Source organism: Canis aureus, chromosome 3, assembly GCF_053574225.1.
Source record: "Canis aureus isolate CA01 chromosome 3, VMU_Caureus_v.1.0, whole genome shotgun sequence".
In the NCBI taxonomy this organism is placed as follows: domain Eukaryota; kingdom Metazoa; phylum Chordata; class Mammalia; order Carnivora; family Canidae; genus Canis; species Canis aureus.
The window spans coordinates 40,242,089-40,269,106 of NC_135613.1; the positions used below are offsets into that span (position 1 = coordinate 40,242,089).

At 41.6% G+C, this 27,018-nt stretch overlaps 1 protein-coding gene and 1 long non-coding RNA gene across 11 annotated transcripts in view; one reads left to right on the plus strand and one right to left on the minus strand.

The window, feature by feature from the left end:
• Positions 1 to 27,018, plus strand: part of NFIA (nuclear factor I A) — a 373,107-nt gene that overhangs the window by 81,306 nt on the left and 264,783 nt on the right. The window lies entirely within an intron of this gene.
• LOC144310701 (uncharacterized) lies at positions 16,424 to 17,297 on the minus strand. Its single transcript, XR_013376376.1, has 2 exons — positions 17,050 to 17,297; positions 16,424 to 16,699 (listed from the first exon to the last, which is right to left on the minus strand). It is a non-coding gene; the product is annotated as an uncharacterized LOC144310701 (long non-coding RNA).

The following is a 27,018-nucleotide window of genomic DNA, read 5'->3' on the forward strand; positions in this document are numbered from 1 at the left end:
AACTTTTCCAGAAACAACAGAGGTGGCATCTCTTGATTATTCACTGGTTAAAACTGATCACTTGCTGTAAGGAAATTCAGATATATGGCCGTGCACCTTTCTAGTCCCTGTAGTGGGCAATGATGGGGAGGTTGTAAATGACTGTCGTGTTTGCCAGGGAACAGGGTCCATCACAGAAACAAACTCAAAAGGAAACCTAGATGCAGGGCCCGGAGACCCTGTGACCGCCAATACATATCAAAATCTCCAGATTTGACCATTATAAAGAAAAAGTATCATTTGGGGGAAGGCCAGTGCTTTAATTTTTAATAAATGCTCTTGCATTATATGAGACAGGTCATTGCTAATGATGAACAAACTGTTGGAACAGTAAATGAATTTATTTAATTCTTGGAGTTTATTTAGAGTTTTTGTAAAAAAAGTTAGAAAAGAACATGCCATTTAGTGTTATTTCTGTATTCCTGCATCACAATAAAATATCTAAGTTAACCCATACATATTTTCCTTTTTCAAAATTTATAAACTACACTTTTTTTTTAAAAAAGTATTTTTACTCTATAATAAATTTGTTTTATAAGTCATTCGCATCTGATTTTAATAACTTGTATTGGAAGAAAATCTTTTCTGTCTTTTTATTTATCTGTATATTTAACTCAAACACTGAGAGACTCTTCCAAAAATGTTTTATAAAAAGCAGCCATTTCATGCCGATTAAAAGCATATTTTATATGTATGTGTGTAGTTGAGCTGCTACCAAACCAGGTATATATATTTTAGTTAATTAAACTCAAGAATTATAGAAGTTTGAAGAACTGTTAATCATAGGGAAGCATGAACTAAGGGAAAACTATCTGTTTGCTTCTAGCCAGTTGACTCATATGTAAAATTTTTGCTTTTACCTTTTTGCAGCTTATTGCTGATTAGATGGTCTCTAATATCCTTGACAAATTCAGGAAGGCACCGCATGTACACAAATTGAGACCAAATATTTTTGCCAATTTGATCCTGATCATTTCTACTCAGGGTTATACATTTGGGTTTTTATAATCTGGATGTTAATTGGGGAAAAAAGCAGAAAAAACCCCAAACCTAAATGAAATGAAAACAACAACAACTCTAGATAATCTGAAGGGTTGCTCCTTGATATAGGAAAGTATTGTAGAGCAAATTGGCCACCTACTGAGTACCCCAGAAGCATGGAGACCTTTACAACATTCATACAATTCCAATATATAATCACTTTGTCAGGCCCAGCGAGTTAGTGAAATCTCTCATAATGCTAGGATAATTAAATATTTCAGTAACTGTAAGCTAGAAGGAAAAAGGCAGAACTGGTTTTTATTAGGGTTACTATGCTGAGACCATCTTTGTGAATTATTTAAGGAGGTAAATAGATATGTGAACCAGTTGACTCCTCTAAATAATCTGTTTAACGTTGAAAACAAAATATCGTCCAGATTCTGCATCATAGTCTACTGTAGAGTGAAATGGTAATGAGGGATTCTTTTGAGAGTAAGGGAGAAGGACAGGGAAATCATTTGTATGGGTCAGTATCATGTGTTTCCATGCCAGAAGCATCCAACTTACTCATTCATCTTCATAGCAATTTTCTACACTGGCTAATGTGACCCCATTGCCCTGGTGAGGATATCAAAACTCTGAGCACTGGAGTGACTTGCCTGAGGTATGACTAAATTTTAGAGTTGACCTCTGAATCCCACTCTATCAGTGTTCCACATGCAGTCTCTTTCCCCTATATCGGAGGATTCACCCCACTTTGTACAAAGGAAACGCGAAACAGCAGATGGACTTAAATGTGGGTAAATAATGCACTTAACAAAGAAACAGTCCGAACTATTTGTAGGATATGCGCTCTCAGCTGCTAATTACAACTCACAAAAGAAGCCTGAAAGTCAGTGTACAGGCTGTTGCTGGACCTGACCATTGGCTATCCCCTGCAGTCAATTAATCAAAGACTATTTGTTCAGCACTTCTTTGTGTGAAGATGGAAAGAAAATGTACTTGAACTTACGTCTTTTTCCATATGACTTTTCAAATGTTGCTAGAGTGAGAAAAGTCCCCAGTAAAACCTCCTTAAGCAACACATCCATCTGTACGTGGAAAGGATGGATAAGTGTACTCTCATTTAGGATTACAAACTGATTTGGAGTGTATTTTGGGAATGACGACTAGAAGTTAAAATAAGTTTGCTTTGATCTAAATGAGGCATTTTCTTAGTAGAGTCATTATGATATTATTTCCTTGCTATTAAAATTTGCCATCTTGATGCTTGGTTATTCACTGAAAGGAATGAAATATTTATTAAGGTCATATCACTGTTGTGTACAAAGGGAGCCATGGAGTGATTTTTATGCCATGCTTTTTGGTAGCAATGTTTCTGCTGGGTTGCATCAACGTCTGTAGATTTTATTGATTATAATTAAGTTGGTCTGCATTGTCTCTAAGAATTTTACATGAGTTTTAAAATCAATCCTTTATGTATTCCTTTGAAATAATTTGAAAACGGATCTTAGTAGAAGGGACAAATCTGCAATTATTAATCCTGTTATTTCTGTAAGCCAGCAATGGTATTATTCCCATTAAAACAGTTGCAGGTTTTAGATGTTATGATCCTTTTAGTTTTCTTTTAATTTTATTTCCTCTACCTCCAATCTTTCAAAAGCATGTCATAGCTTATCTTTATCTCCAGTAGATTTCTGGGTGTGCCTGGAAAACCTCCTAGCTCAAATTGTGGAAGGTTATTTAAATTCCAATATTGGATGCTCTCCACATATACAGATTTTGATGTAAAGTTAATAAGATATGAAGATTTTATGCCAATTGATATCTCTCATTTATGTGATGGATCAGACAAAGGACTATGGAAGTGTTAATGGATGGGTCTGGGCTTTGATTAGAAGAACATTACCAGGGCCATTTACTAAAAGATTCCTGTGTTACCTTATGCATACTCGTTTAAGCCAAGTTTGACAAATATATTTATGTTAAATACTGAGGCATCAACAGTTTTTTTAAAAGAATTTATTATTTATTTATGAGAGACAGGGAGAGAGAGAGAGAGGCAGAGACATAGGCAGAGAGAGAAGCAGGCTCCATGCAGGGAGCCTCGATCTCAGGACTCCAGCTAGGATCACGACCTGGGGCTGAAGGCAGATGCTCAGCCACTGAGCCACCCAGGCATCCTGAGCCATCAACAGTCTTACAAGCTTGTAGAATGAACTCGTATTGATAAATGTAAGGTCTTAACTAATCATGCAAATGCCAACTGCATGACCTGCAACAACTAGTGCTTTTGTTGACATTCAAGAATTGAGTTATATTTACATTATTTTTCTGTAGCAATTAATTTCAGGTATATCTACTTCTGCTCAAATGCTCTATCTCTGTGTGTGCATGTATATTATAAGTATATTTTGAGAGAGACAGAGAGAGATGAAGAGATACTAGTTTTTTACACAAAAAATACCAAAGTAAATTGCACTTTTATTTTTATGTTGAGGAAAGATTATATAAAAATAAAAGAGCATTATTTATAACATAAACTCAAACTAAATATACAGCTGGGTAAGCCTTGAAAAAAATTTTTTTTGAGATTCCTTTAAGGAATCTTAAGTTTTAGCTTCTTAAACTGGAGGTAGATGGAGATTTTTGGACACCAGCATTTTCTGTGGCTGTAATTCTTGAAGATATTCAAGGAAAACTTCTCCTGTTACATTTCTTTAAATGAACATTATATCTGTGTTATCCTAGGACTGTTTCAAGCCTTTGGGATGGAGGGTACATGTCTCTTTCCTAGGAGTTGGAAAATTAAGTCCTGGCTTTCAGAGTCTTGGTGTTTCCTATAAGTTCATAGCTTCACTCCCAAGTTTTTGAAACCTTCTTTATGAATGGCTGTTAAATATTTTTCTCTTCCCCAATTATCAGCATTTTCCCTTTTTTTGCAGCAAGACTTGCTTCCTCTGCTTATGGGAGGCCCCAAGCTTGTTTGGAAAACAAAGTCTGTCTTATCATAATTTCTTTGGAGACAAGATGTGGCTACATAAAACAACAAACCTGTGAATCTTTTGCTTCTGGTACCTGGCCTCTGTTCATGGGAAGCCTAAATGGATAAAATAGCAACTTAGTAAACTTAGCCTTGACTCTGTTTAAGGGGATCCTTTACTTAACAAAATTGAGTTGGTCCCTCCTGAAAGAAAAAAAAAAGTAATTTTACCACTAAAATTATCTTGAAAGCTTCTAGATAAATACTACAAGTTTTGTTTTTTTTTTTTTCCTGCTGCTGTAAGCTTAAAAAGCAACATAGACAGTCTGAAGCCTGGTTTTTCCAACTGTGTAACAAGCACAGAATAGAGATTCTAAATATGTATTTCCCCCATTCCTGTCCCCTAATCTGTTCTGTGTTGCAGTCAACTTGATTATTTGCTGTTTGTTTCCAGGACACTTTTCACATGGTGGTCTTCCAGGCCCTTCCTACCTTCACTTACTTGTCTGTTTAAAGGAGTCCTCAGTCTGCATCATAAATGCCATTTCTTCCTGAAAAATCTACAGACTCCCCAGATTTCTCTTTTGGAAAGGGGTCCGTGCTTTCCAGTGCAATGACCTTACCTACTTTGTGGTTTGCTCCACGGTGTGCTTTTTCTGCCTTGTGTTTTAGGTATTTGTGTATTCAGTAGGGTTCAGTGGTCAACAGATATTTATTCAATGTTATATTACTTACTGGAGAAAACCAGAAGGTTTAAAACAAAACAAAAAAAAGCATGGCCTGGGATGTCAATAACCTCTTGGTCTTTTCTCTTCCCAATTTGGCTCTGAATTTCCAGTGGATAGAAGCAGCCTCATGATTCTTTAGTACTCTCCACAAATCTTGGCTTCTTACACATAGTAGCTGCTCGATAAATGTTCCTCTAGTCAAATTAGTTGACTAAACTAGCTTTTCCTTATTGAATTTTATTTTATTTTTTAAAGATTTTATTTATTTATTCATGAGGTATATATACCTCACAGAAAGAGAGAGGTAGAGACACAGGCAGAGGGAGAAGCAGGCTCCATGCAGGGAGCCCAATGCGGGACCCGATCCCGGGACTCCAGGATCACACCAGGGGCCGAAGGCAGGCGCCAAACCCCTGAGCCACCCAGGGATCCCCATCCTGATTGAATTTTAGCAGCAAAGATTGGCTTTTCTCTTAGGGATTTGAATAAGAGTAATGTTATTTATGCCATCTCCAATTCTACCATGATCTGTTTGCAGTATATAAAGAAAAACTTTCCCACTGCCCCTGCCATGTAGTCTTAGATGTTCACTGTTTACCTTGGCTTGGTAACAGCTAGCATAGGCCAGGCAATCAGATTTTTACTGAGTACCAGTGGGCACTATGTTGGCCTCTTCATCTGGCCCCACGGAGCTACCCTGGGGTTCCTTATGCAGAGACAGCTGTCTGACTACAGCTTCTGCATATCATTGGCTGTAGCTTTCATCAAGTTCCCAGAGGCTTCCAGGACACAACAGAGGGTAAGTGAATGAGTAAGTTCACACCCGTCTCCCTGAAAGACTGAAAGTGTAGGTGGCATTTGGATAGGTTCATGGTCGCTCTGATCCATAGCAGTATATCAGAATTTCCTTTTCCTTGCATGGGGGGAAGAGGAACACCTATAAATGTGGAGAGATAATAAAACTAAAGATGTCCTCTGTGGAGCTGTAGGGATCTTGGGCAAATTATGGCTAAGACCTACATTACTTAGGCTAGCCCAAGAAACCCAGCTTGCTAGTAAATTGTCTGTGAAGATAGCTTATACCCTGACTGTAGCATTTGGCATTTTCCCTGTACTCCAGCCACTATAGGATTTCTGTGTGTTTAGGACTGAACTCTTGCCTGAGAATATGCGCCCTCCCACTCCCACCCCCCTAACTCCTTTCTGCCACTAAATGACAAAGATAATATCAGTAACACTGCAACTTTCCTGCAAAATGATATTCTTCACTGAGTGTAATGGGAAGTATTATTTCTTTACTTTGGAACTTCAGAAGATGGCCTGAGTTGAGCAAAAATTAATGTCACTGCCTTTATAACGGCTGGACACTTATCACCACACTGTGCCAGCATCAGTGATGGTGCACCCGCAAAGGTGTTTGGTCTTGATAAGCCTCTAAAGAAGCAGACTTTGTTTGTTTGTTTGTTTTAAATAGCTGCTGGACTCTGTTTCAGTTTCATTAAAAAAATGAGAGAATTATTTGCTAAATAGAGAAGGACAGAAAATTTACAGGAAATAATGCTTCAGCTACTAATGCAGTGTTTGCCTTTGCTCTGTGGTGTGTGTGTGTGTGTGCATGCATGCATGTGCGTGTTGCATGCACATGTGGCTGCTTGAGTTCATACTTAGTCTATGCTTTTCAATGGATACCAGATTGACTGTGTAACCTTGGAAGATTTATTTACTCCCTCAATTTCTTTTATTCCCAATCTTTTATCAAATACTGTTTATTATGTTCTCTGAGATGTTAAATAAAAGAGACTGTGGAAAAATTCTAAAATGCTAAATTTATTCCAGGCTGAAAGTATTACAATAGGATGATGCTGTTTAACTCGTCTACTTGAAATAAGAAGCCAAGCAAATGGAAATGTGATATATTTAAGAGGACATTTCTTAGAGGAAAAAAAATGTTTGATGTTCTTTCTAGACTGACATTATTCATTGTATTTTTATTTTAAGCATAATTTGAAAATATTTTGAAAGTAACTATAGTGACATTTCTTCTCTGGTTGAGCCAAAGGATAATAAGAGATAAATGTTATCTGTAATGCAGGGTACATTGAATCATTAAAGCCCCATCTTTGTTAAGACATTGAATATTGAATTTGGGAGGAGGAGGAGGAGTTGCTTATTTAGGAAAGATTTTTTTTGTAGGTTGCTTAAAGAAATGCCCTGCTGATCTAATCTGGGAAGGCATAAGAGAATCCAGCCCTCTGTGGCCACCATGCCTACAGTCCTGTGTTTGTATGGGTATGGATGTAATGTGTGCTTTTGTCAGGGAAAGGGAACACGGGAGTAGGTTTATATACCCTTAATTCTAAGCCACTACACCCCTTAGGAATGGTGTGCTCTACTTGAGACAGCGTGATCCTCAAAAAAAGGGGGAATTTCCTCTGCACCCCTTAGGGTTTCTCCAGGGTTGATGCAAAGGGTAATTTCAAGGGATTTACCTTGGGAGCTTTGTCACTGAATACAGAAGGAGGAATTTCTATGATGATTCCAAACTTAGCATAAATGCTGGGGAAGGATCCATAGAGCTCCAAGGACTTCAACCTCCAGGGGAGAAAAGCAGTAATTTATGGATCTCTCTAGAAATTATGGTTAGGTTCTTTTCCCTCTGAACCTAGTCTTCCTTAGTCATGTGACCGGAATTCAATTATCAATGCCATAAATAATCTTGTGAATGGAAGCAGTGTGTTTGGCAGTGAATTTCTGCTTCCTAAAGAGAAAGGAACCTTTAGCAGTTATTAGAAATAATGCTGTACTAGCTGTGATTCTGAAGGCAAATGGTCACAGAGGCACAGTACCAGGTCCCTGAAGACAGTGGGTTTTAGATGAGTCAGATACGTGCTGGTGACGGATGGCATGAAGATTGGATGGGTGTGTGTGTGTGTGTGTGTGTGTTTGTAAATGCATATTTAAAGCAGGCTGTATTTAGAAGTTTATTTATAATTGGTTTTAGGATAAAGCCAGCCTGTTGATGCATAACAGAGTTGATCTTTTGGTTCCATTAGCATCCTTGAAATATTTAACAAGAAGCTGAGTTTAGCCTATGAGCTTCTTCAACCATTGTTGGAGATAAGGCAGTCCATGTTGGATAATTCTTATTGTAAAACAAGCAGGCAACCCCTTTGTTTTTCCATCTTGCCCCATGCCCTGTGTTCTAGACTTGGGAAGGTCAGCTTTTTATAGTCCGAGGTCTGTATGCCTTTGAAAATAGCCATTCCCCTACCTATCCTCAGCTAGTAACAATTTATGTCCCGAAGATAGCAAAGAGTGCTGATTTAATTCATTTTACAACCAGTGTCTTTTCATGGGAGCGAGCGGGGTGGTAAAATTGTTTCAGGAACCAGAACATTTTTCTTGGTTATTTATAACATAACTTGACCATCTAGCTACACAGAGCTTCTTTCAATTGAGAAAGTCTATTGAATCCAAAAATAATAATCCTTTATATTTGTACAGTATTTGCAGTTTTATAAGGGACTCTTCATGTCCATTCTCTCGCTTGATTCTTCTGACAACTCTAGGAGGTAGAGAGCAGGTATTGTTACCTCCAAGTTACACATAAGGAACCTGAAACCAAAGTGCTTGTGAATCCTGCCCAGGGTTTCACAACCAGTAAATGCCTGGGACTTGAGCCCCCTAGATTTTATTCTGGCTGAAGGGCCAGTGCTCTTTCCACTGTTTGTTTTGATACCCTTGGAAGGTTCATTGCTCATCTAGGAAAGAAAAATTGGCAGCTCTTGCTGAAGAACATGGAAGGCCGCTGGGAGGGACAGATCCGAGAGTCATACTGGCTAATAAGTAAAATGAGAAAAACCAGGGAGGGTCAAGTGATTTGGCTTCTGTCCCTGAGTCACTCCCTGTGTGATCCTGGGCAAGTCACTTAACTTATCCATGCCTGAGAATTCTTTTACTTTCTCCAAGGATGTCAGTCTCTAACCTGCCACAGCCATCCTGCATACCTGTGGTGAAGATGACAGAGAAGTAATTTCTCTGAGGGCTCCTTGGGAGGATGCACATCAGAATATGAAAGGTGGTATCACTGTGCTACCTTTGAGGTGTGAGGTGGAGAAGCAATTGTTTTGTATTGATAGGGCCCTCAAATCTACCCTGAAGGGAAGAGTAAGGGATTGCTTTATCCGCCTTTAGTAAAGCAAATAAATCAATCCTTTACTCTTTGTGATTCTCCTCTGTTTTCTCTCTCTCATCTCTCTGGATGGGACTGTGAAGATGTCCCTGAGTATTCCCCGTGAGACGTGGGGGTGTGCCATTGAAGGAACATCAGAGTTATGGCCAAGGTAGCCCAGCCCTCCCACTTTGCAGCTCTGGGGCCTTGGACAGGTGACTTCACTTCCCTCAGCCTGTTTCTGCTCCTTCAGTCAGGGACAAGGGTGATACCCAAGGGGACTAAGTGAAGTAATGGATGCATGGTGACTGACACTCAATACACTCTCAATAAGTACTATTCTTGAGTTAGGGAAGAGTGAATATTGATGATGAGGGGTGGAGCTGATGGGAAAAGTAGGTGGAGAGAGGGATGGCTGGGGGGAATCTGGCCGTTTTCTCCATTTGCAACACTAATGGTTATATTATCTTTCAGCTTTCATTTTTGTCTCTCATCTTTTGTCCTCCCATCTCTGAGGTGTCTTAAAGGAAAAGGCAACGTAGGAGTGTAGTCATGGTGCGGATGGAGGAGTCCAGGGCCAAAGGCACTAACGGAGGCTCTGCCCTGGGTCTCTTCGCAGTCCACCTTGACCTTGGCGGCGGGCACCCCGAGCGGGCCAGGGGAGTTTGCGGAGCTGCCGGGGAGGCTTTCCCCAGGCAGCAGTACCCACCCCGCAAGTGATGCCCGAGCCTACACACGCTTCCTGCAGCAGGTGGTGCCTTTATTTTCCACGTGGTCTCAGAACGAACTGGACTTTCCCCGGGACTGGGTTGGGGAATGCCACAGTCCTTAGTGACTCCGGTGCCGGGGCAGAGATAGGGCACACCGTGGCTTTGAGAAGGATTTGCTGTCTCTAGTTTTGTTGCCCTGTGGGGTAGGGAGATGAGGAAAGGGAAGCAAGTGGATGAACGCCACCATACGTTCAAGGGGGCATGCTTCTGGTCTAACGGGATTCCACGGGACCAAGTGGGAGGGCAAGTTGGTTTGGTTCTGTCTGATAACCTTTGAGCGCCTCTGATGTACCAGGCACTGTGACAGGTGCCTCGGTGTAAGTAGGGAAGACCCAGATCTTGTCTTCGAGAAGATGGTGTTTGAGCCACATTTGATGGGGCTGAAGCTATGCCTTGAATTGGGAAAGTCAGGATTTTTGGACGAACTTCTGATAGGGCACTGATAAGAGATGATACATTCTTTTGAGGGGTGCCCTGGCAGCGAGGAACACCCTCTGTAGCTAGAAGGTGTTTTAAATATTGCTATTCTCGGAAACGTGGCTTCTTCCCCCGTGACAGTGTCAAGGGTTTTGAGAAAATACAGCTCAAGTCTTGGTGTTTATTGGGTAGCAGCTGACCAGTCCCCAAAACATCATTCATTCTTGACTTCTAAGCTAACTAAGTCTTTCTGTGCTTTGGTGTATTTCCGGATTGTGTGAATACACAATAACCTGTAACCACAGACTCTTGCTGAATTGCTGTCCCCCCTTCCATGCGCCATGCGCTGTTAGGCATGCTCCTGTCGTCAAGGAGCTCACTCTCCAACCAAGAGACAGACAAGGGAGCAATAAAGTTTGCTTTGTGATAGACTTAAATGCAGTTTTCAGGGCACCCTCTGAAAGAGGTTTCCCTGACTTAGTTAGAGAGGCTGAGTGGGAGCACCGAGGCGCAGAGGGGGAGGATGTAGGAAAGGTAGCACGTGTAAAGAAAAGCAGAGAGGCTGGAGATAACTGGCTATGTTCCCACACTTGTACCCGGTTCCGATGGAGCCAAGCGGGGTAGGTGAAAATCTGCTTGTGAAAGCCGATGGGGCCTTTGGTTATCTGCTGTGTCACCAAGAGCAGAACGTGACGTAGGGGTTGGTAAAGGGCCACCACATGGGCTGTACTTCCACTTGCCCAGATACTGATTTTCCCCCTTTTTAAATATTGCCATCGTTTTTATTGTAAATGTCATTGTTTTAAGTTGGGTCATAAACTTTGCAGGGCGAGGAGGGCAGGCATGAATTAGTGAATGGTAACGGCCTTGAAATCTCCTTATTAAGCTCCTACCAAGTTCCTTCTTTCATCTTGGTAGATATTTCATAGGATAGAAATGAAAGAGTGCATTTTTCTAACCTCCTAATTGCTGACTTCTGCTTAAAGTTTTTTTCGTATAAAATGTGTTGATATTAAAAATAACTTATTTCTTCTAGTAAACTGGTAATATTATCTCTAGTATAGAAAAGCTAGAAAAAGAGCACAGATGAATATTAAAGTTAACTCTAATTCTGGCCCCTTTTTATCATTTTTTCTCCCTTTGTTTCCCTGTATACATTTTTAAATAAAAGTGGGATCATACTATAGAACAAATTAATTTTTAAAATCCATTTGTTCAAGAGATGTTTGTATTAATGTTTCCGCAGCAAAACAAGCCTTCTAAATCCTTTATAGGGAACTCTGACAATTACTGGGAATACCAAAATGAGAAAAGTAGAATTATCTGTATTTCTCTCCTTCTTGCATTTAGTTTTCTATATTTATGAGAATATTCAAAAGAAGCTTATCAGGAGTTACTTCAAAAATAAGTTCAAATGTATGTCACAGGGTTAATTAAGCTATTTCAATTACCTGTATCTTCTCTATATATGTTAAAAACTATTTAGTGACTTCATGATGACAGTCATAATAATAACCCTGACTTAAAGAATATCCGTATGACACCATTTACCTACTGCTATTAGGTACATTATTTCATTGAATTCTGAACAATTTGTTATTGTTATTACTATTCCAAAGATAAGAGAATTTTGAAGTGTTGAGAAATTAATCCTATACCATAATACTCAGGTATGTTCTGAATCATTAAAGAAGGTTATATTATATTTCAGTATTGTGTTTATAGTAAAAATGTTTTCTATCCCCTATGAATATGTTTTGGAAGACCATGCTTTATATACAAGTCCCCCTTGATTTAAGCTAGTCAGGCTTCCCCTTCCATAATCCTCCTCCTCTTCAAATATAAGGTATCTTGAACAAAGAGGAGCTTTAATAAACCATCTCTATCATTGGTTCTGTAAGACCTTGACATTTGCAAACTTTATTTTTTTTGTCTTTTGTCCCACACAGTAGCCACTCTTGCAAATCAACCTTGGGAAGTTAGCATTCTTAATGAAGATCTATAGGAGACTTTCTCCTTAGACAGTAAATCAGCTCTTTCAAGGCACCATTCATCTCTTCCTTCGAGCGCATGAATTGGTATGTGGCACCTTACAAGAGCTCATTTATCTTATGTGGGTCCCTAGTTATTCCCTCTGCCCACTTCCCCTAGATCGCCGGAGATCAAGGCTGAAGTGCATTAGAGTATGGCTTTGTGCTTTGAAAGTTGCCAAGGTCAGCCGAGGTGCCTGTGGCATTGACTTACAGAGAGTGGTGCTGAGTATCACCCATAACTTTTAGGGTGATATCACCCCGCACCAGCAAAGGAGTTAGTTTGCTAAAGCATTTGAATTACTCCTGGTTAATTTAAGGTGATTTAGGGCAGCCTGAGTGGCTCAGCGGTTGAGCGCCACCTTAACCCTGGGGCGTGATCCTGGAGACCCGGGATCGAGTCCCACGTCGGGCTCCCTGCATGGAGCCTGCTTCTCCCTCTGCCTGTGTATCTGCCTCTCTCTCTGTCTCTCTCTCTCTCTGTCTCTCATGAATAAATAAATAAATAAAATCCTTAAAAAAAAATAAAGGTGATTTAGAGGATAGGCAAAACGGGAAAAATTTTGTTACCTGGTACCTTGCCATTAGAGAATGTTTTCCTCATTAACATTTGTCCACATCCCCTTGGCTTTGTAGTTAGTTCCATAACAATGATAACGATGAACTTTTATAAATCTCTGTTGTATGCTAAGTGTTTTTACAACTTCCCTATTTTTTTCTTACAATCCTACCATGATGTAGGAATCATCCTCATTGCTCACACGAGGAGCGGATGGTCACTGAGGGTCAAAACTTGCTGAAGAATACACAAACAGAAGGGCAGAATCAGGAGTCAGAACCCAGTGCCCCCACCATGTTTGCCTCTGTGACCATCTTTTTTGGCAAGACTGCAGCTTTATTAGACTGCCCACTGTTTGAAGGATGCTGCAAACTGTACATAACATTCTGGTAACTAGCAGTGGACCCCAAAGCCAAGCTCACTCCGCTAATAGTGCTAAATATTAATTTTATAGTTTGGGTTTCCTTGCTAGCAGACCCTGAGACAAAGGTTTGGGTGCAGTTTATTTAGGAGGTGATCCCAGGGTTTGTAGGGAGGAGATAAGTCCAATAAAAGACGCCTTAATGTAGCAGATTATGGCTGTGAGCGATGGGGCCTCAGTCCTTCTGCCTACCCCTACCCCTACCCCTCCTTAGAAACTATAAGACGTACACTTGTTTCACTGAAGGCGGACTCTCCTACTTCATAGGTTCAGGGTTGCTCTTAGGTACATTAACTTCCCTGTACTTTCAGCCTGCCTCGCTCTACCCCGTGGACAGAGAAAGCCCCAGGGCAGAGAGACTCAGGTGTTTGTGTTTTAGACTGGGAAGCGTGTCCACCCCAGCTGTGAGTGACCCCCAGGATGGGAGCCAGCACGTGGGAAGGGCACCAGTAGTTTCTGCTACATTTGGTTTTGAAGCCAACACTAGGGCGGATCAAGATGCATCCAGACTGGTGACCCTGACTTGGGGGTTGGCAGCCTTATATAAAGAGCAAAGCAAGGAAGCAAGGAGGGCAGTGAAGCTAAGCTCAGACTCAGAGGAGGAACAGAGGAGTTGGAAGAGTCACACAGTCTTGGACTTTGATCCCAGTTCTGCCACTTACTAGCTGTGTGTCAGGGTGAGTCACTTAATTTCTCTGAGCCTCAGTTTTCTCATCTCTAAAGTGGACTTAGCTGCCTTACAGGGTTCATCAAAGCCTTTGTAAACTATTTCACCTTTGCATGGTTCCCACTGGAGCCCCTGATTGAGGCATCTGACGGAGCACTAGATGCTAGCAGAATTTTGAGGGCCGCTGTTTGCTTTAGGTGAAGCTCTTTGAAGTGTACCATCTCAATACCTTAGAGTCTGTCCTCTGATATTCTGACACGTTAGAAGTCCTGGGTGAGTTCAAACCCCTTCCTCTCAGTATAGTTTCTGATCAGCCGAGAATTGGTAACCCCGTTTCTCTACCATGGTGAGATTGGGTTTCCAATAACCCCCTGTGGAGTGCAGTTTTTTTTTTTCTTGTCTCGTGAAAGTTGATTTGGATTTGCAACCCCACAGATAAAAGCGCTGGTTCTTCTAAAGTTCCACCAGCCTTTGGAAGATGTCAGTAGGCTTTCATCTCTCATTCTCCATTTGGTTTCTGACCAAAGGCTGACTCATCCACAGGTGGCTGATGTCAAGTGAATCAGGACTCTCTCCACATATGAACTGGGCCCTACCGTAGCCAAGAACGGCATGGAGAGCCAGGAGCACATTTTGGTATTCACCCTTCAGTAGCCCCTGGCTCCTCAGGAGCCACACTCCAAGGAGGCCCTGAGTATACACACTCATATCCAGTGCCGTGCCCGGGACCGTGTTCCTTCACCCCACTCACCCAGTCAGACCCTGGCTTGAACTCCATCACTCAAAAGGGAACATTAAAAAACCCACACCTCTGACTCATGCTTTGATTTTGCGGCCTAAAGAGGCAAAGACGCCGTAAGGAGCTTTTAGGGGCCATCACCATGGAGCCTCTTTACTGCCTAGCAAGAGCCTTAAATGATAATGGGAAACCTCACTATTGATTGGCTGACTCTTAATTCTTCCTCTTTGGGTTTTGAAGTAGTAGTGATGGTCCAGAATATTTATATTACTCATTGGATATATTAAATTAAACATACAAAAGTCCTGAAGCCATTTAAGATGAGTTTGCAGCACTGGTGAATAGGACTTTATTACCAAAAGAGAGAATAGTAGCTTTTAGTTGTGGCTTAGCTGGTAAGTATGTTGATGATAAGAAACGGCTCAGCAGAGGTCTTAGAGCTCTCAAAAGGGACTCAGAATGTGCTTTCTTTTAAGAAAGTTCTTCAGGCCCATCTTCTATAAACACCCAGGTCTGTGGTGTGATGGACAAAGACGTAGCTTCTGTCCTGGTGGAAGATAGGCCCTGTTGACATCGTGGCAAAGGCCGTTGTTGGGCCACTAAGGACCAGTGCTTGGGTTCTGGAGACACAAGTCTCATAAGGAAACGTATGCTCTTTGGAAGAAGCCACTTGAAGTATAACCTCACTGTAGTATGGGATTTAGATTCTTTATTTCTCTCTCTCTCTCTCTCTCTCTCTCTCTCTCTCTCTCTGTCTCATCTTAAACCCATTGGAAATTAGAATGGATGGGAGGATTGGTCCATTCTGCTAAATGACTGGGCAGGCACGTAAGGGCTACAATTTTTGTTTTAAGAGATTTTGACCTCTAGAAAAAAAATACAGGGCCCGAGGCAGTGAAATGGTTAATATGACTGCCTCCCTTACAGGTTTCCCCAGATATGCTTACTCGCTGTACAATGGATAATTGTTAGCTCTTGTTGTGCAGATGCTGTTGCAGATGGAGTCCTGTACCTGCATGCATAGCAAATGAATTAGACTGGCAATCCCCTTTATAAAGCATAAATATGTAATTTGTTCAGCTGTTGTAATTAAATATGTATGTGTGAAACAGCCACCATTCAGGTCATTAATGATGCGCCATGCCAAATTAGAGCTTACAGACAGTAATGTACATTGTTGTGCAATGAGGGAATTGCAAATAACATAACTAAGCCTTTCCTAGTAAAGTGATGCATTCAGCAGCTTTAAAAGGAATATTTACATTTGCAACATTTTTATTTAGAAGATACATTTTTGTTCAATGTGAGAGTCTGTAGGATAGAATTACTTTTAGCGCCAGTTTAGTTTTATTAATGTTTTAACATTTTATTGTACAAATGCCACAGACTTTATTAAACATGCTGTTTGGTGATAAGTCTTTTAAGTATCTACTTCTATATAAAACAGCAGTTGCCCCTGGTTTTCTACATGGTTATAATAGAACTGATGTATCATAGCACCTTGGAACGTCTTGATTATTCATTAAAAAAAAAAAAAACAAAACAACCTCATAGTATTTCAACTCTATTCCCCACTGATAGATAAAGAAATTCCTTTGACAGTAAACAGAATTTTTATTTCCATAGAAATTGAGCTGAGAAAAATGTAGTTATCAAAATATAAACAAATAAAAGTGGTGAATTTGCCTCTTGTGCTTTAATTCCCAATGAATTGCTTGTGAATCCAAGGAATTTCCTAAGAAAAGTGTCATCCATGGGTCAGAATGGTTGTTTTTTAAATTTTAAGACTCAAAGTTTGTGAAGTTAATACACTTGGGGAAATTATCGTCCGGTCCTTTTTCTCCTTGGCTCCCTGATAGAGTCTTTAAAATACTTGTAGCTGAAATTTAAATATATTAAAACCACTTTTATTTTAAAATTTTTCTGCATTTATATTTTAGCTGCCTACAGACACTCTATTTTTAACGTGCGCGTTGTTTTGACGGTTGGTACTGAGAGTGTAAGAGCTAACCATCTTGACCTTTCTGTCCACCAGGGCAGCAGGAGGAAGCGTCTCAGAGTTAATTCTGTCTTGTTCACAGCTGGGAACAGAACATTCCTCTGTGATTCGTTTGCCCATGATTCGTTGGGATCTCTTGGAAGCCAAACTTGATACTATAAGTCCTGGGCTTCTGAGGTCAAACACAGATCAACCCTAGTGACACATTTGGTTAAGAATTAGATTACACAAGACCAATGTAGTCAAAGTTTTACAGACAAAGGAAAATGGAATTATTTGGTATATTATTTTAGTCTTACAACAAATTCAGATGCAGAAATTTCCTTAAGCAAGATCAATCAAGATTAAGGACCTTGAATTTCAAAGTTAGAACTCCACAAATTGTGTACGGATGTAAAATCCTCTTTATTTTCAACAAACAGCAAATGTTTCAATTAAGCGAATGTGTATTTTATTTGAAACAGATGAAATCATAACAACTTGGCTTGCTTTACCTAAATTATTGTTCCGTTACATCGAAAATTTCACTTAAAAGGAGTTCTTACCTTCACAGCCCTTGATTTTCCTGTCCTGTTTTCTGTATAACTCTTCAGCCCATCCGAACAGAAACATTTCGTTTGCAACAGTAAGGAAAAGTTTGGTTCACTCATTGTTTATGAAGATAGAAACGTTACACGGGTGACAATGATTCAGAAATTTTGTGACTTATCTTGATTGTACTCAGACTGCCCTGAATACTGAAAACCATGAAAAGACTTTGCCCTGCTGGCTACATGGTTAGCATAAACTATGAATTCATAACTTCCCTGAAAGGATTTTCTTCCAAGATCCTTTTCTCATTCTGTTCCTTTATCCCTATTAAAGATCTTAATCTTTTGATGGGCAGCTTCTCTTATTTCTACTGATTTCAGAAGTAGGGGACCAGTAAAATAGGCACAGCGGTCTCTAGGTTTTGGTTTCTGGAGAAATTTGAAGGATGCGTGGTGGATTTGTGTAAAAGTATCCTGTGGCCAACTGTCTCTCGGAGGCCTCCCAATGTATATTTTCTTGCGGGAATTTGGAGGATGCTCGAATTCGTCAAATGATGATGATTGAGGGTTTAATGAGAGCATTAACGCAGGGAAGGGACCAGAACTGGAGGTGTCAGGCCTGGCGCCACCAAGCAATGCCAGGTGGTGTGAAAAAGGTCACGGGCCCTCCCGAGGTAGTTTCAAGGAGCAAAAAAACAAAACAAAAAAAACCAAACAAACAAAACAAAACAACAACAACAAAAAACCCTGGTTCTGCAGTAGTGGTAGCAGATTCCTGGGTGGTTTGGCTCCTTCAGACCACCTCGCTGTGGAGGAACCCATGCAAAACCATCGGCATGCCTCTTGGTCTTGTATTAACTGTGGCCAAGGCTGTGCATTAAAGAACATGACCCTTCCTGAAAGGGTGGGAACACCCCAGTGGCCAGTGGCCAGTGGCCAGGTGCTTTATGATAACACCACACGCAGGCCCGGCCAATCAGATGGGAGCTTTTCTCTGGCAGTGGCTCCTTTGGCCACCACTGCAGTAAACACTTTCCCTTGGATGTTGGTTTTCTGTTGTGTCTGGCAGCCACACTGGGCTGCTTGAACTTTAGCCAGAGGCAAATATTTATACACCAGAGTGTGCAGTGTTCAACTGGTCAGGCCTGGGAGGGAGAGGGAGAGACCTCTGTGCCTTTTCACCAGAGAGGATGTGTCCTCCCCCACCCCCTTCCTCCCCTCTTCCCCTTCCCACTGTGTGACATGGTGAAGTGGGACCATCCTGGAGGTCATCTGAGCTCGGGCTGCGTGGGCTGCCCTGCCTGCCAACCATATGGAGGCAGCAAACGTAGGCCCTGCTTGCACACACACACACACACACACACACACACACACAAAGAAAAAAAAAAAAAGAAAAAGGGAGGGCTTCCTAACATTTCAGGCCTGCGCCTTTAATTCCTCTTGGAAAGTTTACAGTTAATATTTTCCCTGGAACATTGTCAAGCTTTTGACAGAGCCTGAGTGTATGCCCGAACTGTGAAACTGAGCCGGAGAAAGCAAGTTGTGAGAAATCTGTTTCTACTCAAATCCGTAAGGTTTATTGAAAAACAAAAACAAAAACAAAACCAAGAAGAAGAAAAAAAAAAAAAAAAAAACCACCACATTTGAGGAGGAGGAGGAGGAGGAGGGGGGGGAGGGGGGGAACGGAGAGCGGGTCTCTCAGCTGGTGCGGACTCAGGCCGCCATTTTAAGAAGCCGGCGAAGGGCGACGTTCCGCTCCTTACATGGCGGCTGTATTTACCCGGCCGCAGCCAATCACGCCGGCCGTGCCAAGCCACGTGACGTGCCACGAGGGCACGCACAGCCATTTCCTCGTTTCTAAAAAGACGTGCTACCTCCACGCGAGCGCTTTACCTTGGGTGGCGTGCCAAATGCGCCTGCAGAATGTGTCTAGCAGACTGGCGTTTGTCCATAAAGTTATTTTAGTAGGTAAAAAAGTCTCTGAGCACTTGAGCTTTGTGCATTCTTTATGTAAAATGGATTTCCCTGCTTGGCCAGAGGCCAAGGGTACAGCACACTCGCTGGGTGAGAAGAGAGCTCCTCTGCTGAGAAACTGGTGGACCGACACACTCTTAATTTTTTGGCTTCTGACCAAACAAGCTAGATGGATGCCAAAATTCAACAAAATAACACATTATTGTGTGATAGGAGCCGGGCTCGAAGAGAGCAGGAACTCTCGGAGCAACTTCATACTGCCCCCCCCCCACCACCCCCAACCCCCCGCCTTTTTTTTTTTTTTTAATTTTTTAAAATTTAAAAAAAATTTTTTTAATTTTTTAAGATTTTTATTTTTAATTTTTTAATTTTTTTTTTTAAGCCTTGTCACATTGGGGAGGACACGAGAGGAAAATGGCAAAATGCAACCTAGAGAGGAAGGTATGATTTGACACGTAAGCACAAGGGGAGGAACTGAAAACAGGAGTTTGAAATTACTTTTATGGACTTCTCCCCCGGCGGGAACCCACAGTCCTCTCTGAATTGATTCGACTTACATGCTTTTAACCCTGTAGACTCTGTGTGTGTGTGTCGTGCTCAACCTCCACTGCTGGGTATTCGTGTGACAGTTCCCTGTGAGACTTAAGCCCTGGAGACAGGCGTCGAGATGGAAGGATAGCTGCAGAGTTCAGATACGGAGTCTTGGCAGACCTCGGAGGAGCAACACAAGCCTTTGTAAACTCCTCTGTGTCCTTATGCCTTTGCCACCCCACCACCCCACCACCCCGACATCTGCCTCTTGAGGGAAGTCTGCTCTGAATCAACCTGCACAGCGGCGCTAGCACGTAAGGGGAGCTTTTCTCTATCTCGCTTTCCACCTACGAAGACCATAGAGGAGAAGAGTTCAGAGCTCTCTGAACTCCAGAGACACTACAAATTGAATTTGCAGAGACAAGTACAATAAGCATACAACACATCTCCTGTGTTTCTATGGCAATTTGTTGGCCCAAAGGGGAAAACAAAACAAAAAAAAAGAAACCATCTCTAGTCTGAGACACCACTCTCCTTGCTGAGACTTGGTAATTTGGGTAATCCGTGAGTACTCACCCTTATTCTGTTCTTACTCCTTCGCACGGTAGCCATACTGGTCTCTAAAGAACTAAGTTCGTTTTTTTGTTTGTTTGGTTTTTTGTTTTTTTTAAGATTTTATTTATTTATGCATGAGAGACGCAGAGAGAAAGAGAGGCAGAGGGAGAAGCAGGCCCCACGCAGGGAGCCTGATGCAGGACTCGAACCCAGGTCTCCAGGATCACGCCCTGGGCCAAAGGCAGGTGCTCAACCACTGAGCCACCTGAGCTGCCCAGAACTAAGTTATTTTTTATCGTTCCTCTGCCTAAAAGCCTTTCATGGTTTCCCATGGATTCAGGATAAAATCCAACTTGTTGCCATGGCCTGCAGAACCTAGTGCCTTACTGGTCTCCCTTTGGTTGTCGGAACCTGGCAACCTCTTTGCCCCTTGTTGGCTGCTCAGAATGCACTTACCCCTGCTCCTCCTGTGGCTAGCTTTTAGGTCCACCCTTCAGGCCCCCGTTCAAATGACCTATCTGTGGAGCAGCCTTCTATCTAAGATTGGCCTTAGTATTTATATATTTTTTCATGGCACTTTTAGCAATCTGAAATGTTCGTGCTGACTTCTATTTGATTACTCATGTTATACCTGTTTTCAGTCCCACAGTGACAGGAATCCTATTTACCCCTCTCATTTTCTGCTTTTTGCACTGTACCTAAGCACAGTGAGAACGAATGGTTGGGCAAGTTAGGGCACTCCAAGATGCACACTCCATTTACCTTCATTTTACTGAAGAATCCAGTATTTTATTATGTATACTCAAAAAAAAAAAGTTTATTATAAAATGCCTCGTGAGACCAATGCCTTCAGTTCTCCACTGAGAGTCAGTAGATCACATTGGTTTAGAGAGGACAAAGCTTGTGGATCTTTGGAGGGCCTGGATGGGAGCGTTGGCCCCACCACCGTGACCAGCTGTGTGAACTGAAGCAGGTGCCTCGGCCCCTACACTTCAGTTTCCTTAGCTCTAATACAGGATTCCAGATGATGCCTACATTATAGGGGTATGGTAATGATGAAATGTGATACCACGTGTAAAACTCTTGTCACCAAAACGTTAACTCTTGCTATTGCTGTTGCTGCTGCTGTTAATTAGTAGCAGTGTGGTGGGCTCAGTACTGGCAGGGGAAGTAGTAGGAAACAGTCCTGGCCATTAAATAGCTCAGTCAGCTGAGGAGACATATGTGTAAATTACCTACTGTAGGTGACACACACGGTGCCAACAGCTCTAACAATATGTGAACAGAGGATTCAACACAGAAGGGGGAGCAACTAGCTCTCAGTAGACAAGCAAAGGTGCTTTGGGGGAAGGAGCATGTGAGCCAGATTAAGGAGCCCCTTAGGTAAAATACGTCCCTTAGAGACAATAATAAAATATAGTAGCCTTTGCCCACCTAATTCTTCTACTAATACACAAGACTCCGAGTGTTTTACATATACTACCTCATTTAATCCTCTCGGCCACCCTGTGAAGCAGGGCTACTATCGTCATCCCCATTTTACAGGGAAGGAAACTGAGCCAAAGAGAGGTTAAGTGGCATGCCCAAGGTCACACAGCTGTTAAATCCCAGTCCTGGGATCTCATACGTTTTTGTTGCGAGAACGTGCGTGCCACCTCTACTTGGGTACTCGGGCATTTCAGGAGGGCTCCCCACTTTGGCGTTCAGAATGTATGGAAGCTCCAACAGGATTCCTCAAAGAGCCGGTTTCACCCTGTTAGCCTTGTTGCTTTACTGGTAAAATGTCCACCTACCTTGTGGGGGTGATTATGAGCTTCAATGAGATAATTCAGGTGAAGTGCTTAGCATATTGCTTGGCATATGGTACACATTTACCAAATGTTCCCCCTAAGTATTATTATTATTATTATTATTTAGCCATATTGAAATGAGATCTGAGGTCCCTTGTGCACGCCCCCCCCCCCCCCCCAGCCTCTCTGCTCCTGTTAACCTCCATACTGGGATATCTGCCTCCAAAGAGAGCAAGTTCCCGGCAGTTGAAATGGCATGCTACCCAGGTTGCTAGCATCGTCCCTCAGCTGCCTCTCCCAACTGCCAGAGCTGCCTTAGTATTTAAAAATTACTCTTCCCGTTTTATATTTCAACTCAGAAATCGATGCATCTGTGAGGCAGTTTGTTTTCCTGGGGAAGTGTAAGGAGCTGTGGCGGTGGTATGGAGACGCGCTCGGTTTAGACTCAATATTGCCACCCACTCCCTCAGCAGTGTCAGAGAACAGTCTCAGAAAGATCTGTTCCTTCCCCTCACAGACTTGGTACCACAGGCTGGCCTATCCTCAATGACTTTGCTTATCTCCAGGAGTAGGGAAGTACTGATTGCCCACAGCTTGCCTCTGTTTCTTGTTTGTCTGGTGCACATTTTTAAAAAGGCATCTAATGTTTCTCCTCCTTCAAGAGTTTTCGAACTGTCTAGATGCCCCTGTTTCAACCCATGAGGGAAGGAGGGGAAACTGAATGGAAAGAAACCAGAGAGGGAGACAAACCATGAGAGACTATTAACTCTGGGGAACCAACTGAGGGTTGCTGGAGGGGAGTTGGAGGGATGGGGTAACTGGGTGATGGGCATTAAGGAGGGCACATGATGTGATGAGCACTGGCGGTTATATACAACTGATGAATTATTGAACACTATATCTGAAACTCATGATGTACTGTATATTAGCAGGTTGAATTTATTAAAAAAAAAAAAAAAAAAAAAGATGCCCCTGTTTCAGAAAGCTAGTGTTCTGTGCCTGCTAAAAACCAGGGCAACCTCACCATAGCCCAACTTCTATTTTCCTTTTGTCGAAGTGGGTGTCTGTGAGAGGGGTGTGCGCCCCCCTTCCTTCTCTCTCTCTGTGTTTGGGACAAGGCAGTCCTGCAAAGAGGAGGCTAAGAAAGGAGCCTCTCTTACTTTGCTTTCCTGGTGGAGATGGGGGTCTGTGTTCCCAGAGGTGGTGGGCCTGGCGTAGCTAGTTGTTTAACTGAAACAGAGTTAGCTTATCCTGGAAGTTTTCTTATATGCCCATCTTTAGATTGCAGAGAAGGAAGAGCACAGTCCCCCAAAGCACTGAGAGTTACAACATACAAATAGCCCTGCTGAGCTGAACAAAAGTGACCATTGTGTGGTGTACTGCTTAGCAAGATATAAACTGGGAGCTAAGAACAAAATACTAGAGTTGTCTTTTTTCTTTTCTTTTCTTTCTTTTCTTTTCTTTTCTTTTCTTTTCTTTTCTTTTCTTTTCTTTTCTTTTCTTTTCTTTTTTTCCTTTCCTTTCCTTTCCTTTCCTTTCCTTTCCTTTCCTTTCCTTTCCTTTCCTTTCCTTTCCTTTCCTTTCCTTTCCTTTTCTTTCTTTCTTTCTTTCTTTCTTTCTTTCTTTCTTTCTTTCTTTCTTTCTTTCTTTCACTTTTAGCTTGAAAAATTTGTTTTCCTCATTGCATAGTGCATTTACTCTTGTGTCTGAAACAGGATAATTTCAAAATGTGGGTTCAAATCCTGGGCTGATCACTTGGCAGCTATTTGATTTTTGGGCAAATTATTGAACTCTGTGCTGTTGTTGTCACTGCTCTTTCAGTGCATTTTGTAATCTTCTGGAGGCATTTACGATGGATAGAAATCTGCTCCAGATAATCATTCACTGTACCTAAAAATTTCCTTCTTTCACAGCTTGGGTCAGTTTTAGTCATAATTTTTCTATTCATTGTTGTTACCAGGCCATACCTAGTTGGGGTTTTTCAAGTTAAATAAGTCAGTTGAGGTGTCATAGTAATTGGTGCCTGAGCTTGTGTTCAAAGCCCTGTAGGTCTGATTCTACCTGGGGGCAAGTTTTTTAGGTACAATAAATGTTTCCTTGTCTATAAAATAAGGATAATAATACCTGCATAACAGGCTCATTAATAGGCTCATTGTGAAGATGACATATAATATAGGTAAAAATAGCCAGTTTGGTGCCTTTCCAAAATTTGAGGGGATCATGGCTGGTCACACAATCAAGCTAGTAAGGAGCCAAATAGATCACCTGTGATCACTTAAAAGCCCTTGAGTCGGCTAGTGTAGGCACGATGAGGTGGTAGAAAAGGTGAGTAGTCTTCTGTGACCAGAAGAAAAGCAGGGCAAGGGTGTGCTAATGGAAAGGAGGCAGATTTGGAAACCAAGGTAGACAAGGCCAGGAGTCCTGAACATTAGCGGTGTGGGGCCTGGTCTTCGGGCAACAGCTCTTGGGTTTCTGCATTTCTTTCTGCCCTCTGCTTAGGTAGCACATGACTTCAGAACTAGAGGACAGGTATAGTGAGAAGGTTCTAAAATGTGGTTCAAATATATGCCATAGGTCGCTTCCCCAGTTTTCAAATAAGTACCATATATCTAAATCAGGAAGTTCACTACCAGTTTTCTCATATAGAATGATTTGATTATATTAAAAGAGACTTCCCTTGTCTTCTTACCTATAAGGAGATCTGGCTGGCAGGAGTGCTGGGATGTTGACTCATGGGCAGGCATTAACCACTTGCTGATGGATTGATTGGGTTTGGACCACATCTGGGTTTGGGGGAAGTCTCGTTCATATTTAGTTTTAGGATAAGGGAAAATGTCACATATTGCTATTCCTGATGATAATGCTATTGAATTTTAATAATATTAAGAGCATTTATTGAATGCTGCTGTGTAGGCAAGCAGGCAGTGTTCTCAATCTCTATGTCCCTTATCTTATTTAATCCTCACAGTACTCTCTGAGTGAGGTAGTGTTATTCCTCCTGTTTTTCTGACCAGGACATTGGCACCAGCTAGGGGACTCCAGAGGCCACCGACCTAAATCACCCCACGACACTGTCTCCACTCAGAATCATTCCATCTTTGCAGTACTTTGGACTAATTAATTCTCCAGCACCATGCGGTTGGTGAATTCCTTCGTTGGCCAGATATTTCTTATTTCTGTGCTACCAGTATTGGGCCAGGCATGAAGTAGCACGTGGAGTCACTCCTGGAGGCTAGATCATTTTTCCTGGGTAGGATTGCTGTCAGAGGTGCAATTTAAAGATCCAAGTTCATGACTTCCGGTCTTTTGCTTGTAAAATGGACCCACATACCTTATCCCATTTTTATGGTTGCATCACGAGAATGATTTGCCTTTAATCAGACATAAGTGAGGCAGAGTGGTAGCTAATCAGTCTCAGGATTTGTTGCAAATTTTATCATTTATATAACTGACTGGGTCAGACTTGGGGCATTCACCAAAACAAACAAATAAAACATTTTCTGACCTTCAGAGAATTATAAAGTTTGGGTTTAGAATATGTGCAAAATCAGGACCTAGGAATATGACTTGGATAGTATATTAAAGCATAGACTATATTTGGTTACTCCAGCACCACGGATTTTAGTTACATGACTTAGACTTGGATTTCTTGCAAGAGTAGCTCCTTTTCTTTCCTTCCCCATCTGCAGGCTTTCTATCATTTTTGGTACTGAACACCAAACTCTTCTGGCACTTTTTTAATTGAGGTTTTGTAGTTTTAATGGTCTGGTACTATAAAAAGCCAACTTTGTGCCAAAATTCTTCCAAGACCAGACATGGGTTTTGACACCACAATAAATTAAAGATAAATAAATAAAGAAACATGGCAGTGAAAATGCGGGAAGTGGGTTTTTGTTGCCTTTTTTTTTTTTTTTTTAAACTAGCATTTGGGGCCTACTTGTAAATTTCAGGCATGTTTTCTTAGTACTCAATGTTACAATGCTTAGCTACATTAATCTGTTACTGGGTAACTCCAGAAAGAATGTAAGACCAAACCATTAGGAGATTGGCAATGCCCCCCTCCCCCGCCCTTGAGCATTATTGAAATTTGACAACATTCTCATAGCCTCTGCTTTCATTTAAGGATTTGGCTATCAAAAATACAGGCAAATGAAAGGCACCAAGAGAAACTAATGACCAAGTGAATAGTAGTATTTAAAGGCGCAAGTTGCTACGATACAGGCTTCATCGTGACCTGGATGGATAAGGGCTAAACAGGATTTGCTTTCTGGAGAATCTGGGTGCCTGTTCTACCAATTCTGTTTGTCTCCAGCCTGCCTCACTGGTCTCCTCCTTTTCCCGGCACCACTTATTTAGGTTCTGAGAAACAGCTTCCTCCCATTACATGTAGCAATTCAATTAGGCAGGAGATCGTACTGAATGAAGGTTTTTGATTCCATCAGCTTCTGGTGTGTAGACAGTAGCTGTGTTTGGGAAAACTCTGTGAGGTGCATCCTTCTGGATTCTGATCCCTACTTAACTTAATGACTTTTAAACCAATCAGTGAGTTTTTCTCCCTTCTTTCCCCTCTCCTCCCAACTGCCCTTCCTCCCATCTCTCTCTCTTCCTCTCTCTCTCCCTCCTCCTCCCCTCCATCACAAAATGATGGAGGTGATGGCACTGATCAAACCCAATAGCTATCTTGGTTCACAAATATTGGTAAATCATCAGGAAGCTATTAATTTTCTTTTAGATGGTATGTAATGATAACACCCTGTTGAGCATGTGGGTTTGGAATTTAGTTTGTCCCTTCAGGGACCCGTTTCCTCTTTCTACACTGTGTCTTAAAATTTATAGAAAAAGGGCTGAACAAGCTTTGAAGCGCATTAAAAATAACCCAACAAAAACTTCCTTCTCTTTCTTTATTCTACTAAACTTTGTCTAATTTTAAGCCAGCATGTGGAACCGAGCCTTTATTGAGGTTTGAAATGTCAAAATAAGGAGGGATTTGTGTATATTTTCACTTTTGACTTCATTTACTGGAAGTGCTAAAGCACCAAGTGGGAGGTGGTTTTGGAAGTATTTCTGATCTAAAGAGGAAATTCCATAAATCATCCATGGTGATATGTCTCATTTGGTATTCCAAGGAGGTGTT